The following is an 18,484-nucleotide window of genomic DNA, read 5'->3' as shown; positions in this document are numbered from 1 at the left end:
TCTTCTCAGATTTTTTTTTGGGGGGGGAGAGGATGCTGTGGAATGACCACTGAAAACAAACAAAAAATGACAGGGCAGCAGAGCATGGTAGTTAAAGGCAGAGAAGTGCAAATTATAGACCAACATTTTTGAGAAAAATGTGCACTGGTTAATGATGGATCTGGAAGTTGTTCAAGCAGCTATTATATTGATTCTAATAATTATCCTTTTTCTTTCATTTTTTCCTTCTTTTCCCATTCCTTTCCTGGACTACAACATGAACATTTTCTTCAATCTGGTATAAACGTACTCCTCTGTTTATTGATGTGTTATATCTTACAGCTAGACGTGATCTATTTGGACACTCCTCTATGCTATACAGGCATGATGGATCTTTGCTGCAGCATACCATAAGGTATATTCTACCATTATATGAGTTGTATCACAGTTATTGTTCCAGTTAATTTCTGGGGATTCCTTCGACGAACTGTGAGACATGGCTCCCAAAGTGTGTCAATAAGCCTGAAGCTGGATCTCAGTAACTATCTACTTCTGTATCATAAAGCTGGAAGAGCGACTGATGATTCAAAATAAATTTGCATACATGCTGGTTATTATACTTTATGCTATGTCTTGCAAAGATTTCCACTCCTTGTGCACCACTTTTTCCAATAATAATCCAGATACAGTAAAACTTTGAAATTCAACGATGCAGGTGCTGATGGCTATGCTTCCTTCAGTACACCAGGACCAGACCATTACATTTTACTCTAGGCTCCTGGTCCCCCTGCTCCCTTTAGCATACTGGATCCCCTGGTCCCTTCGACACTGCAGGGCAGGGCCACAGTTCTCAAATTCCATTCAACCTCACTGGGCCCTCAGTTCCCACGCATCAGGTTCTGTTTCCCCTGTTTTCTAGAAACTGCCCAGGCACCAGATTGCACACTCCATTGAAGCACACTGGATTCTGCTCTCCCTTTACTTACTGGGTTCAATGAAAAACTAATTACACTGCAACATCTAAACATGAGAGAGGCTTAAACTGTGTTGGAGTATTAACTAAAATAACATTCAGCAGCCTGGAAAATACTCCAACATCTGCTGGTCTGGTACCACCAAAATCCTGAATGTTCCAAGTTAATGGAGGTTTATTGTAGTAGTTTTAACCATCATTAAGTTCTAGAGTATGTCATAAAGCAACACATCTTGGCTTAGGCTAATCAACTCACAAACAAAAATAAGAGAGAAGTGCTCTACTTGTCAATTAATGGCAAAGCAGACAGAATTATTAAATGAAGCTACTAAGCTTTCAGCTTCCTTTGAAAGGTGTCTCCATTTTATTCCTTGCTAAGTCACCTACTTAGGTAAAACGGTTATAGTGTCTGTGAGAGATAAAATTGCCCTGTTGGGACCAGGTGGTACAGGAATGCATCTCTGGGCCCTGCAAGAATCTACTATACCAGCTTGTTCCCTCCCCATCTCTAGAGTTCTTGTGGCACACACATTGATTCATTCTCACAGGTGCTGCTTGGTGATATCCAGAAAACGTGGCCTATTAATCGACACATTATATTGAGCTCCAGCACGGACATCAGTCAGTGCCTGATGAAGACCCCTTTCAAATTACTGTTGGATATTAATTTGGCTCTCAGGATTCAGCTGGCTAACAAGGAACAAACTGAATCAGATCAGCCAGTCATTTTAAACCCATCTAATTTTTTACTTCCATTGAAGTTAAAAGAAGCCATTGACCATTGACCAGGGTCAATGTCAATACAAGCTAGCTTCCAGGTTCCACTTACTGTACACACTAATACACATACTGGAAGCAGGCATACTTTATAATAGAAAAAAAAGAAAGATTTTAATAAAATCATATTTTATTCAAATAACAAATGATGGCAAAGCTAAAGAGGTTAAGTTACTATTGATTTCTATATGAATTAGAATAAAAACTGGTAAGAACTTTTCTCAACTGGCTTTCAAAGAAATGACCAATTAAATAATTGGTCAGAAAAATTCCACAATCTGTTCACATTTTTTTTTTACTTTTGTTATTTACACAAATTTTAATAGGTGGAACTGGAGACATCATATTTGGAATGATAAGTGCCTCATTGGTAGGAGTTTTCATTTTCCAAGTTTGAACTTTTTCCAAATTTCATTCCCTCAATGTCTGCATTCAGCAAATAAACCCAGGTCCGGTGCAAATTCATGTAGTACATCCAGCATTAGAAATGCTACACAGAAGGTTTGTAGGGAAGGTTGTGGAAATCTAACATAGAAGAGAAGCTAAAGTCAAATCAGACCACATCTTGCCCTAATTTAACATAATACAAGGTAAGTTGCAAAAGAAAAAAAATGGAAAATCTTGAGCTTTTTTAAAGAAGATGATGCACTCAGAAGGCAGAATTGGATGTATTCCATAGCCCTGATATCTCTACCTATGTATTGTGCCAATCTGTTAAGAAAATGCCAAGAATATACTCAACAGTGCCAGTATCCTGTTCTTCACAATTTTCTCAATGTAAGACAGTGCCTTGAATTAACTTAGCTCTCGTGTTGTGAATTGTGAAGAGCTAATGCTATCCAAACTGATGACGGTGTCAAAACAGGGCATCATGGTCTTAGAATGAATGAATCAAACAGAGACAGATAGCTCTGACTCTTCTACCTGCTCCTTCCCTCCTTTCCTCCTTTATCAACTCAAAATATTTGCCTTTTGGTTTCTTTTTGTTTTATTTATGTATGTGTAGATACATACATATACATATACAGTTGAGGTCAAAAGTTTACATACACCTTAGCCAAGTACATTTAAACTCAGTGTTTCACAATTCCTGACATTTAATCCTAGAAAACGTTCCCTGTCTTAGGTCAGTTAGGATCACTACCTTATTTTAAGAATGTGAAATGTCAGAATAATAGTAGAGAGAATGATTTATTTCAGCTTTTATTTCTTTCATCACTTTCCCAGTGGGTCCGAAGTTTACATACACTTTGTTAGTATTTGGTAATATTGCCTTTAAATTGTTTAACTTGGGTCAAACATTTTGGGTAGCCGTTCACAAGATTTTCACAGTAGGTTGCTGGAATTTTGTTCCATTCCTCCAGACAGAACTGGTGTAACTGAGTCAGGTTTGTAGACCTCCTTGCTCGCACACGCTTTTTCGGTTCTGCCCACAAATTTTCTATCAGATTGAGGTCAGGGCTTTGTGATGGCCACTCCAATACTTCGACTTTGTTGTCCTTAAGCAATTTTGCCACAACTTTGGAGGTATGCTTGGGGTCATTGTCCATTTGGAAGATCCATTTTCGACCGAGCTTTAACTTCCTGGTTGATGCCTTGAGATGTTGCTTCAATATATCCACATAATTTTCCTTCCTCATGATGCCATCTATTTTGTGAAGTGCACCAGTCCCTCCTGCAGCAAAGCAGCCCCACAACATGATGCTGCCACCCCCATGCTTCACGGTTGGGATGGTGTTCTTTGGCTTGCAAGCCTCACCCTTTTTCCTCCAAACATAACGATGGTCATTACGGCCAAACAGTTCAATTTTTGTTTCATCAGACTAGAGGACATTTCTCCAAAAAGTAAGATCTTTGTCCCCATGTGCACTTGCAAACTGTAGTCTGGCTTTTTAATGGCGGTTTTGGAGCAGTGGCTTCTTCCTTGCTGAGCAGCCTTCATGGTTATGTTGATATAGGACTCGTTTTGCTGTGGATATAGATACTTGTCTACCTGCTTCCTCCAGCATCTTCACAAGGTCTTCTGCTGTTGTTCTGGGATTGATTTGCACTTTTCGCGCCAAAGTATGTTCGTCTCTAGGAGACAGAATGCGTCTCCTTCCTGAGCGGTATGACGGCTGCGTGGTCCCATGGTGTTTATACTTGCATACTACTGTTTGTACAGATGAACGTGGTACCTTCAGGCATTTGGAAATTGCTTCCAAGGATGAACCAGACTTGACATCATTTTCTGACCTCAATCAGATAGAAAATTTGTGGGCAGAACTGAAAAAGCATGTGCGAGCAAGGAGGCCTACAAACCTGACTCAGTTACACCAGTTCTGTCTGGAGGAATGGGACAAAATTCTAGCAACTTACTGTGAGAAGCTTGTGGAAGTTAAACAATATCAAGGCAATGCTACCAAATACTAACAAAGTGTATGCAAACTTCTGACCCACTGGGAAAGTGATGAAAGAAATAAAAGCTGAAATAAATCATTCTCTCTACTATTATTCTGACATTTCACATTCTTAAAACAAAGTAGTGATCCTAACTGACCTAAGACAGAGAATGTTTTCTAGGATTAAATGTCAGGAGTTGTGAAAAACTGAGTTTAAATGTATTTGACTAAGATGTATGTAAACTTCTGACTTCAACTGTATGTGTGTGTATATATATATACATACACACACACACACATACATACATACACACACCTACATACACACACATACATATATACACATATATACGCGTGTGTGTGTGTGTGTGTGTGTGTGTGAGTGTATCACCGTCTTTATCTTTTGCAGAGCCACTGACTTTGCTTTAATTAAAATAGCAATATTTAATATCCTTTTCATAAGCTGAAAAAGTATATTGTACCAGAATATAAGAAGCAGTGGTGTATAATGGTATAATGTCCTATCGGTTTTGACATGACTGAAATAACACCTTCAGCGTTCAAGTCCGACCATGGCAAATTGTGAAATTGAACATTTGGTGCAAGAAGCAATCTGTTGAAGGAACTCACAATCTTTGTGGTGGGGGTTGTGGGGATGGGGAAGGAATCGTCAGCATTGTCACTGTCAGGGTTTTGTCTTGAAGCATCGACAATTCCTTCCCCCCCACCCCCACCCCTACAGATACCGCTTGACCCACTGGATTCCTCCAGCAGATTGTTGCTGCAGATTCCAGACGCTGCAGTGCCTTGTGTCTTAATAAATGTCTTGTTTGCGGACAGGAATATTGCCATGGTCATTCTGCAGTACCATCTACTGCTACATTTACAGTAAGTACTTGATATATTGCAATCAATCAAGAAATTCATTTTGAAAAAAAATCATTCCAATTAAGTATACAATGGCAGAAATTTTGAACAGCTCAATCAACAAAAGCTCACGTGATAGAATAAGAAGTATAGGTATCAGATTTGCAGGATCCTTCTCATCACTACCCACAACTGATTGCATTCCAATAGTGGGCTCAATCTTTTAAAGCCAAGCTGGCAGTTTTATCTGAAACTGCTGGCACTTACCCACTACTCTATCTAGAATCTCAGCTCTCCAGGTTTGGAGCCCTGCCCTCCCGAATCACAAGACGTTAATGATTGAGACCTTGTGGGAGTTCAGCTTGTTGCCTTTGCATTGTCCCTGTGCCTCCATCAGCCTCATTTCAGGCTTCGTGGCTTGAGTCTGCATACCTGGAGAGTAGGGAGACAGGGAAGGTGGCCATTTCCTGCGATAAATAAATTTGCCCACTAATTATTGATGTGGAACAGAGCACGAGAGTTAGGATTGTTTTTTCTTATTTTTTTCTAGTTACCAATCACTCATTTAACCAAGCTCTGCCTTAATCTAATTTGATATCCAAACAAGCAATCTGGTCTACGAATTATAGCTGATAAACCAATACTTTCAGTGATCTAATCCTTTGCAAACAGAAGACTGAACCTAACTTCCAACTTTTTTGCTGATCTTATCCGCTCATTTCACTCATAGTGGAGTGAATCAATTATTACTACATTCTATCCCCCATCTTTCTTTGCTGTCCACCCTCTCATTGGCTTTATCTGCAGAATCGTTTATCATACATTTGCAGGACGTGAACTGCAAGAATGGGTCACTCACCTGCACGGTGCCGAGTTTTAAGCTGTCATAGGGTTGCAACCACAACATGGATCCCAGACCAACAGCTAACGCAGCAAGTTGTGTATTATCAACAACATCTTCCTTCTATGAGTTTATTTTAAATTACCTCAATTGTTATGAGATATTTACGTAAGCAAGCTAAAACTCACTAAGGGGCCATTAAAGCTAACCTTTAATAAAGAAAGTCAAATAAGTATATGAAATTATCCATTAAATGACTTCATTATATTTCACTCCAAGAAATGCAGAGTACCTTGACGACAATCAAAAAGCAGGATAAGAAATGTTAGTACTTTAAAGTATTTAATCTAGTTATAAAAGTTAGCACAAAATACTTCCACAATATTGTTTAATACCTACAATTGCTCAAGAACTTTGATAACTAGCGAGACTCAAGCAGAACTTCACTAGCTGTCAATGAGGCTTAGTGTGGAGCCTAGTCACTCCACTTCAGACAGAGCTGGGAAAGTAATTAAGTACATTATTGATGTCTGTGCTGTTCAATATATTTTCCATGCTACATCACTGAAGATTTCCAAGGGGAAATTGTGAAGCATACAGTAGGATATAACAGTCACCTTTAAAACTGAGCTGTCAACATATTTGTTTTATAAACTTCAAAAGAACAGCTAATGCACAGATATAGAGAGCAGCCTGAGCAACCTATTGACAGTCATATAGAGCAACCTTCCTTTACAACCTATAGTCCTTCAGGTTATAAGTTTCTTATAGAAGGTTCCCTCTTCGTCATGTTGTTTTTCCTTTCTGATGGCAGCAATTTATTGCTTTACAGCATCACTGCTTGGATTTTAAATGATGTTAAGAATTTTGAAACAATTTGAAATTTTACCATTCAGTGAAAGCAATTCATTTTAAAACAATTCATTTTAAAATCAGCCTTGCTACATAGATGTAAAGCTTCTTGCATCATACTTCTTGCAGTGTAATCTACAACCCAATTAAAATACCATTATCTTTGATAACAGTTCCCTACTTTGGGATACACCATCCATTGACCAATAAGGCTGGTTAGATTTTAAAAAGTTGTCTCTGTCTCACACAAAATGCTGGAAAAGGGTACAGTCGGTGTTTCGGTCCGAGACCCTTCATCAGCGTTTTCCATAGATACTGCCTGGCCTGCTGAGTTCCTCCAGCATTTTGTGTGTGTTGCTTGGATTTCCACCATCTGCAGATTTTCTGGTTTGCCTCTATCTTTACAGCTTTCATTAAATTTAGGCACTGTCTTTTCCTCATTTGTGTTTTGGTGTCCATTTTTTACCTTCTGAACGCCTTACAGCTCATCAGGTCTGCCATCAGTAATGAGTGTGTTACGTCAAGGAGATATAAAGCAAGAGGTAAGGCATTGGCCTGGAAGTCAATCAATTCAATAAAACTATTCTTGGTCATATTTCTAACTTTGAAATCTTATCAAGGATGAACATAAATATGCTTGATAGAATTGGATTAGACTGATATTTCTATGAGTAATGGTCTAGACAAATTTCTGTAGATGTGTAGTGGAAAGTGACTGGCTGCATTATGACCTGGTATAGGAACACCAATGCCTTTGAGTGAAAAATCCTACAAAAGGTTTGGCCTAGTATGTCACGGGTAAAGCCCTCTCAGCCATTGAGCACATCTACATGAAATGCTGTCATAGAAAAGCAGCATCCATTATTAAATATCCTCACCACCCAGGCCGCGCTCTTTTCTCTGAGCTGTCATCAGGTGGAAGGTACAGGAGCCTCAGGACTCGCACCACGAGGTTCAAGAACAGTCACTACCCCTCAACCATCAGGCTTTTGAACAAAAGAGGGTAACTACATTCATCTTTTGTGCTGTTCCCACAACAAATATCCTGTTTACAGTTACTGTTCTATAGATTTGCTGAGTATGCTTGAAGGAAAAATAATCTTAGGGCTGTACATGGTGACATGTATGTACTCTGATAATAAGTTTTACTTTGAACTTTTTTCTCTCTTTCTTCACAGGCTCAGACTGTGATAATTTACTTGAGAAAGATATGATACATGGGATTCCAACATGCAATGAAAAAGATATTGGCAGTGAAGGATAGCAAGAAAAGAAGCAATTTCAACCCCAAAACTGCAGGTTGAGCAGCAGGGGACCCAAGAGAAACTGTTTAATTGGTAACAATGCAAAGTCTAACTGAAAAGCATTACAAGCGCGCACACACTTTTGGTTTTACTGGCAGGTTTGAGAGATCCGGGTGATTGATCTGGAAAAGCAGATTAGTGCAAAAATATTTGAGTCGAGCCCTAGCATTCAGGAATTTCAGAATCAAATCAGGTTCATTAGTACCGACATATGCAATGAAATTTGCTGTGTTGTGTAGCTATACAGTGCAATATATAAAAAATTACTATCAATTAAAATAAGAGATATAAAAATAAATAGAGAGCAAAATGGTGAGGTAAGGAACATAAGACCATAAGATATAGGAGCAGAATTAGGCCATTCGGCCCATTGAGTCTGCTCCACCATTTTGTCATGACTTATCCATTTCCCTTTCAGCCCTAATCTCCTGTCTTCTTCCTGTATCCCTTCATGCCCTGACTAATCAAGAATCTATCAATCACTGCATTAAATATGCCCAATGACTTGGCCACCTGTGACAGCAAATTCCACAGCTTCATTGCTCTCTGGCTAAAGAAGTTCCTCCTCTTCTTTGTTTTAAATGGACATCTCTCTATTCTGAGGATGTGTCCTCTGGTCTTAGACTCCCCCCACCATAGGAAATATGCTCTCCACATCCACTCTATCTGGGCCTTTCAACATTTGATAGGTTTTAATGAGATCCCCCTTCATTTTTCTGAATTCCGGCGAGTAGAGGCCTAGAGGAATTTAAATGCTCCTCATATGATAAGCCTTTCAATCCTGGAATAATTTTCATGAACCTTCTATGAAACCTCTCCAGTTGTACCACATCCTTTCTTAAATAGGGGACCCAAAACAGCTTACAATACTCCAAATGAGGCCTCACCAGTGCTTTATAAAGCCTCAACAGTACATCCTTGCTTTTATATTCTAGTCGTCTCAAAATGAATGCTAACATTGCATTTGTCTTCCTCACCACAGACTCAACTGCAAATTAACCTTTAGGGAATTCTACATGAGGACCTCCAAGTCCCTTTGCACCTCAGATTTTTGACTTTCTCTTCATTTAGAGAATTGTGTATGCTTTTATTTCTTCTACTAAAGTACATGACCATACACATCCTGAAAAGATATTCCATCTGCTACTTTTTTGCACATTCTCGTAATCTGTCTAAGTCCTTCTGTAGCCTCTCTGATTCCTCAACATTACCTGCCTTCATATCATCCACAAGCTTGGCCACAAAGCCATCAATTCCATCATCCAGTCATTGACATATAATGTAAAAAGGTGTCCCAAATCAGACACCTGTGGAACATCACTAGACACCGGCAGCCAGCCAGAAAAGGCCCCCTTTAAAGGTTCAAAGATTCATCTTATTATCGAAGTATGTATGCAGAATACAACTCTGAGATTTGTCTTCTCCAGATAGCCATAAAATACAGAACACCATTGAAGTAGTTGAAAGAAAGACATCAATCCCACCCCATACGATTCCCATTCTTTGCCACCTGCCAATCAGCCAATGCTTTATCCATGCTAGAATCTTTCCTGTAATACGATGGGCTCTCAACTTGTTAAGCAGCCTCATGTATGGCACCTTGTCAAAGGCCTTCTGAAAATTCAAGTTCACAATATCCACCAATTCTCCTATGTCTATCATGCTTATTATTTCTTCAAAGAATTCCAAAAGAATTATCAGGAAATATTTTCCCTTAAGGAAACCATGCTGACTTCAGTTTATTTTATCATGTGCCTCCCAGTACTCCGAAACCACATCTGTATCAATCGACTCCAACATCTTCCCAGCTACTGAGATCAAACGAAGTGACTTATAATTTCCTTTCTTCTGTCTTCCTCCCTTCTTGAAGAGTGGAGTGACATTTACAATTTTCCAGTCCTTGGGAACCATGCCAGAACCTTTGATTCCTGAAAGATCAGTACTAATGCCTCCACGATCTCTTCAGCCACCTCGTTCAGAACCCCGGAGTGTAGACCATGTGGTCCAGGTGACTTATCTATCTTCAGACCTTTCAGTTTCCCAAACACCTTTTCACGAGTAAATGTCAACTTCACTCACTTCTACCCACTGACACTCTGGAACTTTGGGCATACTGCTAGTGTCTTCCACAGTGAAGGTTGATGCAAAATACTTCTTCAGTTCATCCGTCATTTCCTTGTCCCCCACTACTGCCTCTCCAGCATCATTTTTCAGCTTTGCAAAATCTACTCTTGCCTTTCTTTTACACTTTATATATCTGAAGAAACTTTTTGTATCCTCTTTAATATTATTGGCTAGCTTACCTTCATGACCCATCTTTTCCTTTTTTATGACCTTGTTAGTTGCCTACTGTTGGTTTTTAAGTGTCCAAATCCTCAAACTTCCACTAATTTTTGCTATATTATATGCCCTCTCTTTGGCTTCTACTTTGGCTTTGAATTCCCTTGTCTGCCATGGTTGTGTCAGCCTGCCTTTAGAATACTTCTTCTTCTTTGGGACATATCTATCCCATGTCTTCCAAATTGCCCCCCAAAATTCCAGCCATTACTGCTCTGCCATCATCCCTGCTAGTGTCCCCTTCCACTCAATTTTGGCCAGTTCCTCTTTCATGCTTCTGTAATTCCCTTTACTCCACTTAGTATTAATTCATCTGACTTTATCTTCTCCTTTTCAAATTGCGGGGTGAATTCTATCACATTATAATCACTCTCCCCTAAAGACCTTAAGTTCTCCAATCAATTCCGGTTCATCGCACAACACCCAGTCGAGAATAGCTGATTCCCTTGTGGGCTCAACCACAACATGCTCTAAAAAGCCATCTCATAGGCATTCTACAAATTCAACCTTTTGGGATCCAGCACCAACCTGTTTTTCCCAATCTACCCGCATATTGAAATTTCCCATGACCACCATAACATTGCCCTTTTGACGTGCATTTTCTATCTCCCGCTGTAATTTGTAGCCCATATCCTGGCTATTACTCAGAGGCCTGTATATAACTTTCATCAGGGTCTTCTTACCCTTGCAGTTTTTTAGCTCTCCCCACAATTTTCCACCTTCCAATCCTATGTCAGCTCTTTCTAATGATTTGATTTCATTTTTACCAACAGAGCCATCCCAACCCCCTCTGCCTACCTGCCTGTCCTTTTGATATAATGTGTAACCTTGGATGTTAATCTCCCAGCTAAAATCTTCTTTCAGCCAGAATTTAGTGTTGCCTTCAACGTCATACACACCAATCTGTAACTGTGTGACAAGTTCATCTATTCCGTATACTGCATGCATTCAAATAGAACACCTTCTGTCCTGTGTTCACTGCCCCTTTTACATTGTAACTCATCCTGTTGACTGTGATTTTGCCCTACCATCAGCATGTCCTTGCTAGCAGTCTCACTACACACTGCCTCCGTTTGTAAACCAACTACCCCATCCTCAGCCCTATCACTCCACTTCCCATCCTCTTGCCAAAGTAGTTTAAACCCTCCCAAACAGCTCCAGCAAACCTGCCGGAGAGGATATTTTTTCCCCTCAGGTTCAGCTTGTACAGCAGCCTGTCCCTTTTGTACGGGTTGTACCTGCCCTAGAACAGATCCCAATGATCCATAAATCTAAACTCCAGCCCCCGCCCATTTCCTGTGTTGTGCATTTATCTGCCAAATGCGCCTATTCTTACCTTCACTTGCATGTGGCACAAGCAACAATTGAGAGATTACTTCCCTGGCGGTCCTGCCTAGCTCCCTAAAATCTCTCTTCAGGACTTCTTTACCATTCCTACCCATGTCATTTGTGCCAACTTGTACCAAGACTTGTGGCTGCTCAGCCTCCTCCTTTAGAATGCCATAGACTTGATCCGAGACATTCCTGACCCTGGCACTTGGGAGGCAGTATACCATCTGGAGGTCTCAATTGTGTCCACAGAATCTCGTCTCTATTACTCTGTCTGTGGAATCTCCTGTTACTAGTAGTCCTCTTCACCTCTCTTCTCTTCTGAGCCACGGCACCAGAGACCTGGTTGCAGCAACTCTCCCCTGGTAGGTCGTCCCCCTCAACAGTGTCCAAAGCAGTATGCTTATTATTGGTGGGAACATATGGGGGTACTCTTTCTCATTCGTCTCCTGACGGTCACCCAGTAACCTGCCTCCTGCAACCTAGGGTTGACTACCTCCCAATAGTTCCTATCACCTCCTCAGTCTTCTGTCTGAGCCAAAGGTCATTGAATTGAAACTCCAGTTCCCTAACATGTTCTCTGAGGAGCTGCCTCTCAGTACCCCTGGTGTAGATATGGTTATCCAGGAGGCTGGAGGTCTCCCAGAATTGCCACATCTCCCACGCAGAAGAAAACACAGCTCCTGGGATCCATTCTCACTGTGCCCTAACAGATGAGAAATGAAGAATAAAGAAGAAGAAACTTACCAGATACTTACCTTGCCCAAGTCTGAACTCACCGAAGCCTGTTGAGCCAAAGGCACTCTAACACTGGCCCACTCACACAATGGCTGCTCCACTTGCCCCTGCCTTATTTTAATTTGCCCTTTCTAATGAATCCCATTCACCGAACAGTCCAACTCCGAAAAATGCCACAAAACACTGTCTTTTTAAATTTTCATTTGCGGACCTATGTGAAATCGCCTCTTCTTCTCGAGCTTCTGTTCACTGATTAATGAATGGAAGCATGAGAAGAAGGTAGCTTTCATAGGTGGATGGACCACCAGAAACCTGTTGGTGGAGGGAAAGAATTTGATACTAAGACATTGAGTGTGTGTCTTCAGGCTCCTGTACCTCCTCCCTGATGTTTGACTTTTCATTCAAAATACAGCACCTCCAACAATGCAGTCTTCCTTTAGTACTTAAATGACAAAATCACAGCATGTGGTGCATCAAGATCGTGTTCCAGGTTGGGTTTGATCCATCTCCTAGATCAGTATAATTTTGTGTGGGAGTCTGTTTATGGTACAACGGAATAAGAAACAGATATAATCAGAAGGAGGAAATGCTGCAGGCAGCTGCCTTCTATAATCCTCTGACTTGCTTAAAATACTGGACTTTTTTGCCACGGTGACTGGCACCATAGGCGCATGATGGAGATTACTAAAAATTCCCATGCCAGCAGAAATTTTCTTTCATTGCACTTGCAGGAAAAAAAAACATAGATGTCACAAGAAAGAAAAACTTAAACTCCATTTTGTTTGTAAACTGACTGCAAGACCTATCAGAATCAGATCAGAATCTAGTTTATTATCACTGTGGTGAAACTTGTTAACTTAGCAGCAGCAGTTCAATGCTATACATAATACAGAAGAAGAAAAAAATAATAATAATAATAATAAATAAATATACCAAGTACAGTATACGTATAGATTAAAAATCATGCAAAACAGGAATAATATATATTAAAAAAGTGAGGTAGTGTTCATGGGTTCAATGTCCATTTAGGAGTCAGATGGCAGAGGGGAAGAAGCTGTTCCTGAATCACTGAGTGTGTGCCTTCAGGCCTCTGTACCTCCTACCTGATGGTAACAGTGAGAAATGGGCATGTCCTGGTGACGGGGATCCTGAATAATGGATACCGCCTTTCTGAGACACCGTTTCTTCAAGATGTCCTGGGTACATTGTAGGCTAGTACCCAAGATGAAGCTGACTAGATTTACAACCCTCAACAGCTTCTTCTGGTCCTGTGCAGTAGCACCCCTCCCCACCCCACACACACCAGACAGTGATGCAGCCTGTCAGAATGCTCTCCATGGTACATCTATAGACATTTTTGAGTGTTTTTGTTTACATACCAAATCTCTTCAAATTCCTAATGAAGTATAGACACGTCTTCTTTGTAGCTGCAGTGATATGTTGGGACCAGATTAGGTCCTCAGAGATCTTGACACCCAGGAAATTAGAACTGCTTACTCTCTTCACTTCTGAACCCTCGGTGAGGACTGGTATGTGTTCCTTCATCTTACCCTTCCTGAAGACCACAATCAGCTCTTTCGTCTTACTGACGCTGAGTGTAAGGTTGCTGCTGTGCTACCACTCCACTAGTTGGTATATCTCGCTCCTGTACGCTCTCTCATCTCCATCTGAGATTCTACCAACAATAGTTGTATCATCGGCAAATTTATAGATGATATTTGAGCTATGCCTAGCCACACAGTCATGGGTATGGAGAGAGTAGAGCAATGGGCTAAGCACACACCTCTGAGGTGCACCAGTATTGATCATCAGCGAGGAGAAGATATTATCACCAATCTGCACAGATTGTGAACTTCTCAGGCTCTCATCACCTCCAGATTTGAGTTTTCTCACTGAAGATGTTGAACTGGTCTTTCATTATTGACTTGATCACACCCACTATTACTTCTCACATTTACTGTTTTGTTTCAAATTTCCATTATTCCATTTTCCAAATATATTTTCCCTATGATTGTCAATAGCATTTACACTGAGAGAAAGAAAAACAGCTTTAATTAAGAAAGGTATCTTTCATATCCTTTGGCTATCCTAAAAAATTTCTTGTATATACTGTGAATGCCCTCAAGAAAATTAATCTCAGAGTTATATATATATATAGATAGATAGATAGATAGATAGATAGATAGATAGATATTAAATTTACTTTGAAGGGCTTCAACACCATAAGATCATAAAACAATAAGGCACAGGAAAAGAATTAGGCCATTTGGCCCATCGAGTCTGCTCCACCACTCCATCATGGCTAAACTATTGTCCCTCTCAATGCCTTTCCCTGCCTTCGCTCCGTAAACTTTGTAAGCATGATTAATCAAGAAACAATCAGCCTCTGCCTTAAATATACTCAATGACTTGGCTGCACAGCCATCTGTGGCAATGAGTCCCAAGATTCACCAAACTCTGGCTAAAGAAATTTTTCCTCATCTCTATTCTAGATAGACATCACTCAATTCTGAGGCTGTGCCTTCTGGTCTTAGACTCCCCCACTAAACGAAGCATCCTCTCCAAATCCACTCTATCCAGACCTTTCAATATTAGATAGGTTTCCAATGAGATCCCTCTTCATTCTTCCAAACTTCAACGAGTACAGGCCCAGAGCCATCAAACACTCCTCATATGTTAACCCTTCCATTCCTGGGCTCATTCTCAGGAATCTACTCTGGACCTTCTCCAATGCCAGCACATTTTTTCTTTGATAAGGGGCCAAAACTGTTCACAAACTGCCAGGTGCGGTTTGACCAATGCCCTATAAAGCCTCAGCATTACATCCTTGCTCTTATATTCTAGTCCTCTCAAAATGAATGTTAACACTGCATTTGCCTTCCTTACAGCCCATTCATCCTGCAAGTTAATCTTTAGAGAATCCTGCATGAGTACTCCCAAGTCTCCCCGCATTACTGATTTTTGAATTTTCTCGCTATTTAGAAAAAAGTCCATGCCTTTATTCCTTCTGTCAAAGTGCAAGGCTCTGCACTTTCCTACACTATAGTCCATCTGCAACTTCTTTACCCATTACCCAAATCTGTAAGTCCTTCTGCAGACACCCTGCTTCCTCGACACTGCCTGACCCTCCACATATCTTTGTATCATCCGTAAACATGGCCACAATGCCATCAACTTCTTCATCTATGTAATACACCACTAGCCACTGGTAGCCAGCCAGAAAAGGCCCTCTTTATTCCCACTCTTTCCCTCCTGCCAATCAATCAATCAATCTTCCATTCATGCTGGTACCTTTCCTGTAACTCCATTGGCTCTTATTTTGTTAAGCAGCCGCATGTATGGCACCTTATCAAAGGCCTTCTGAAAACCTAAATAAACAACATCCACTGACTCTCTTTTATCTATCCTGCCTGTTATATCTCCAAAGAATTCCAACAGATTTGTCAGGCACTTTGGAAATCCATGCTGACTCTGGCCTTTTTTATCATGTGCTTCCAAGTACCCCAAAACTTGATCCTTGATCATAGACTCCAACACCTTTCCATCCACTAAAGTTATGCTAACTGGCCTATAATTTCCTTTCTTCTGCCTTGTTCCCTTCTTAAGCAGTGGAGCGACATTTGCAATTTTCCAGTCCTCAGGAACCATTCCAGAATCTAGTGATTATTGAAAGATCATTACTAATGCTTCCACAATCTCTTCAGCTACCTCTTTCAGAACTCTGGGATGTAGTCCATCTGGTCCAGGTGACTTATCTACCTTCAGCCTTTTCAGCTTCCCAAGCAACTTCTCCTTAGTAATAGCAATGACACTCACTTCTGCCCCCTGACATTCCTGCATTTCTGGCATTAGTGTCGTCCTCAGTGAAGACTGTGGTAAAATGCTTATTAAGTTCTTCCACCTTCTTTTTATCCCCCATTACTACCTCTCCAGCAGCATTTTCCAGCGGTCCAATATCCACTCTTGTTACTTCTTTACTCTTTATATATCTGAAAAAGCTTTTATTCTTCTTTTGTACTATTAGCTCGCTCCCTTCATATTTCATCTTTTTTTCTCTTTGTGGCTTTTTTAGATGCCTTCTGTTGGTTTTTAAAAGCTTCCCAATCCTCTATCTTCCCTCTATTTTTTGCTGTATTTTATGCTCTCACTTTTGCTTTTATGCTGTCTTTGACTTCCATTATTAGCCACAGTTGCCTCATCCTCCCTTTAGAATACTTCATCTTTGGGATGTATCTTCTTTTCCCTTTACTCCATTGTAACACTAAAATACCTTCATCCCCTCAGTTCTAATCAACAAGCTTCAAAACTTGAGCCTCTGTACCTCCTCCTGAACTAGATTCTCAACTTCTTTATCAGGAGGTCACAGTTGGTGTGGATTGGTAATAATTCAATTCATTTCAATTCTATTCAAGTTTAATTGTCATTCAACCACACATGAATACCCATGATTACAGTGAAATGAGACAGCATTACTCTGCGGCCAAGATGCAAAACACGGTACCAACAGTCACACAGCACAAAGCACACATAAAACATACAAGATAGCAAGCACATGTAAGGTATCAGTAAAATACAGCTACATAAAAAACAATAGTCTGGAGCCCGAGTCCATGAATGCTGCAGAAATCTGCAGTCAACCATAATACAACTTGGCCTCTGCTGAGCAAACACTTGGGGGCGGCACTGACTCCAGGCTGGGTGCTGCGCCACACTACCCCTGGTGGAGTGCACCGGTTCCAATGCCTCTCTCCTGGTGGCTGAAAACAGGCGATACCACAGCTTGAGGCCTAAACCTTGCTATGAACAAGGCCTCACAGTTCCCTGCTGTCAGCCAATAAATCAGTGAATTGGACTTGCAGCATTCCACATTAACAATGTCTAAAAGGGTCTTGTGATTACAATAAAAGCGACAAAGGCAGTCACTCACCATTGACTGCACGCCTCCTTTATGCACCAACTCCTCCAAAGCACTCTCTCTCTCTCTCTCTCTCATTAGTGGGTGAGAGATTGTTGCCGATTCTCCAGGCAGAGCACTCGGGGGGAAAAAAGCAGTGTAACAGATTTTAACACCATACATCAGCAAGTTGTTTTGTTATGTCTCCCCCCTCGCTGTGAAAGGGGATGTCTCTTTTTCCCTTTATTAGGGAGACAGAGAGCCTGTAGCATGTCAAATTGTTGGGTGAATGATTACTTTGTGTTGTACTGCAGATCATGGTCTCTCTTAAGGGCTTTGCTATTACAGGTTTGGTTGGTGGAGATTGCTGATGTTTTTTTTGTGGAAGGGGGTAGGGGTGGGGGAGGGTCATTTCTTTGCTGTTGCTTGTACGTGGGAGGGGCAGTAGGGGGGCTTTGAGGATTGAACATTTTAACTGTCATTCATTCTTTGGGGAACTCTTCTGATTTGTGGATGTCTGTGAAGAAAACGAATTTCAAGATGTGCATTGTGAACATTTATCTGATATTAGATGGAACTATTGAACATTAGATTTCTAAATGGTCCATGAATCCATGAACACTACCTCATTATTTGTCTTTTGCATAATTGTTTATTGGCGCAACTTATAGTAATTGTTGTGTTTAGCACTGTACTGCTGCCGTAAGACAAAAAAATTCAAGATATATGTCAGCGATAATAAATCCGATTCTGAAGCTAATGACTTCCAAGGGGTTATATATTGCAGATAAACACAGCATGCAACCAATACAAAGCAATGTTGCATGTAAAACAAGTGAAATTAATGACAAACTCGAGAAAATCTGCAGGTGCTGGAAAACAACATACAGAAAATGCTGGAGGAAATCAGCAGGCCAGGCAGCAGCTAGAGTAAACAGTCAACATTTTGGGCCGAGGCTCTTCATCAGGATTCTTTTCCATAGATACTGCCTGGCCAAATGAAATTAATGGCCATTTGTCAGTTAATCTGTTTGCAAAGGTGCTGACTGGGGCAGAACAATGGAAAAATTGACATATTAATGTGGATAAATCACCGGCTCTGGTCAAGTGTACCTCAGGACATTGTGGAAAGATAATGACGAAATTGCAGAGTAGAGATACTCTGCAAGACACAGGGATAGAATTAGGCCATTCAATCCATCGTGTCTATTC

This window comes from Mobula birostris, chromosome 7 (genome assembly GCF_030028105.1).
Source record: "Mobula birostris isolate sMobBir1 chromosome 7, sMobBir1.hap1, whole genome shotgun sequence".
NCBI classification, from domain to species: Eukaryota; Metazoa; Chordata; class Chondrichthyes; order Myliobatiformes; family Myliobatidae; genus Mobula; species Mobula birostris.
The sequence above is the reverse complement of the archived record's forward strand: the minus strand, read 5'-3'. Positions refer to the sequence as shown.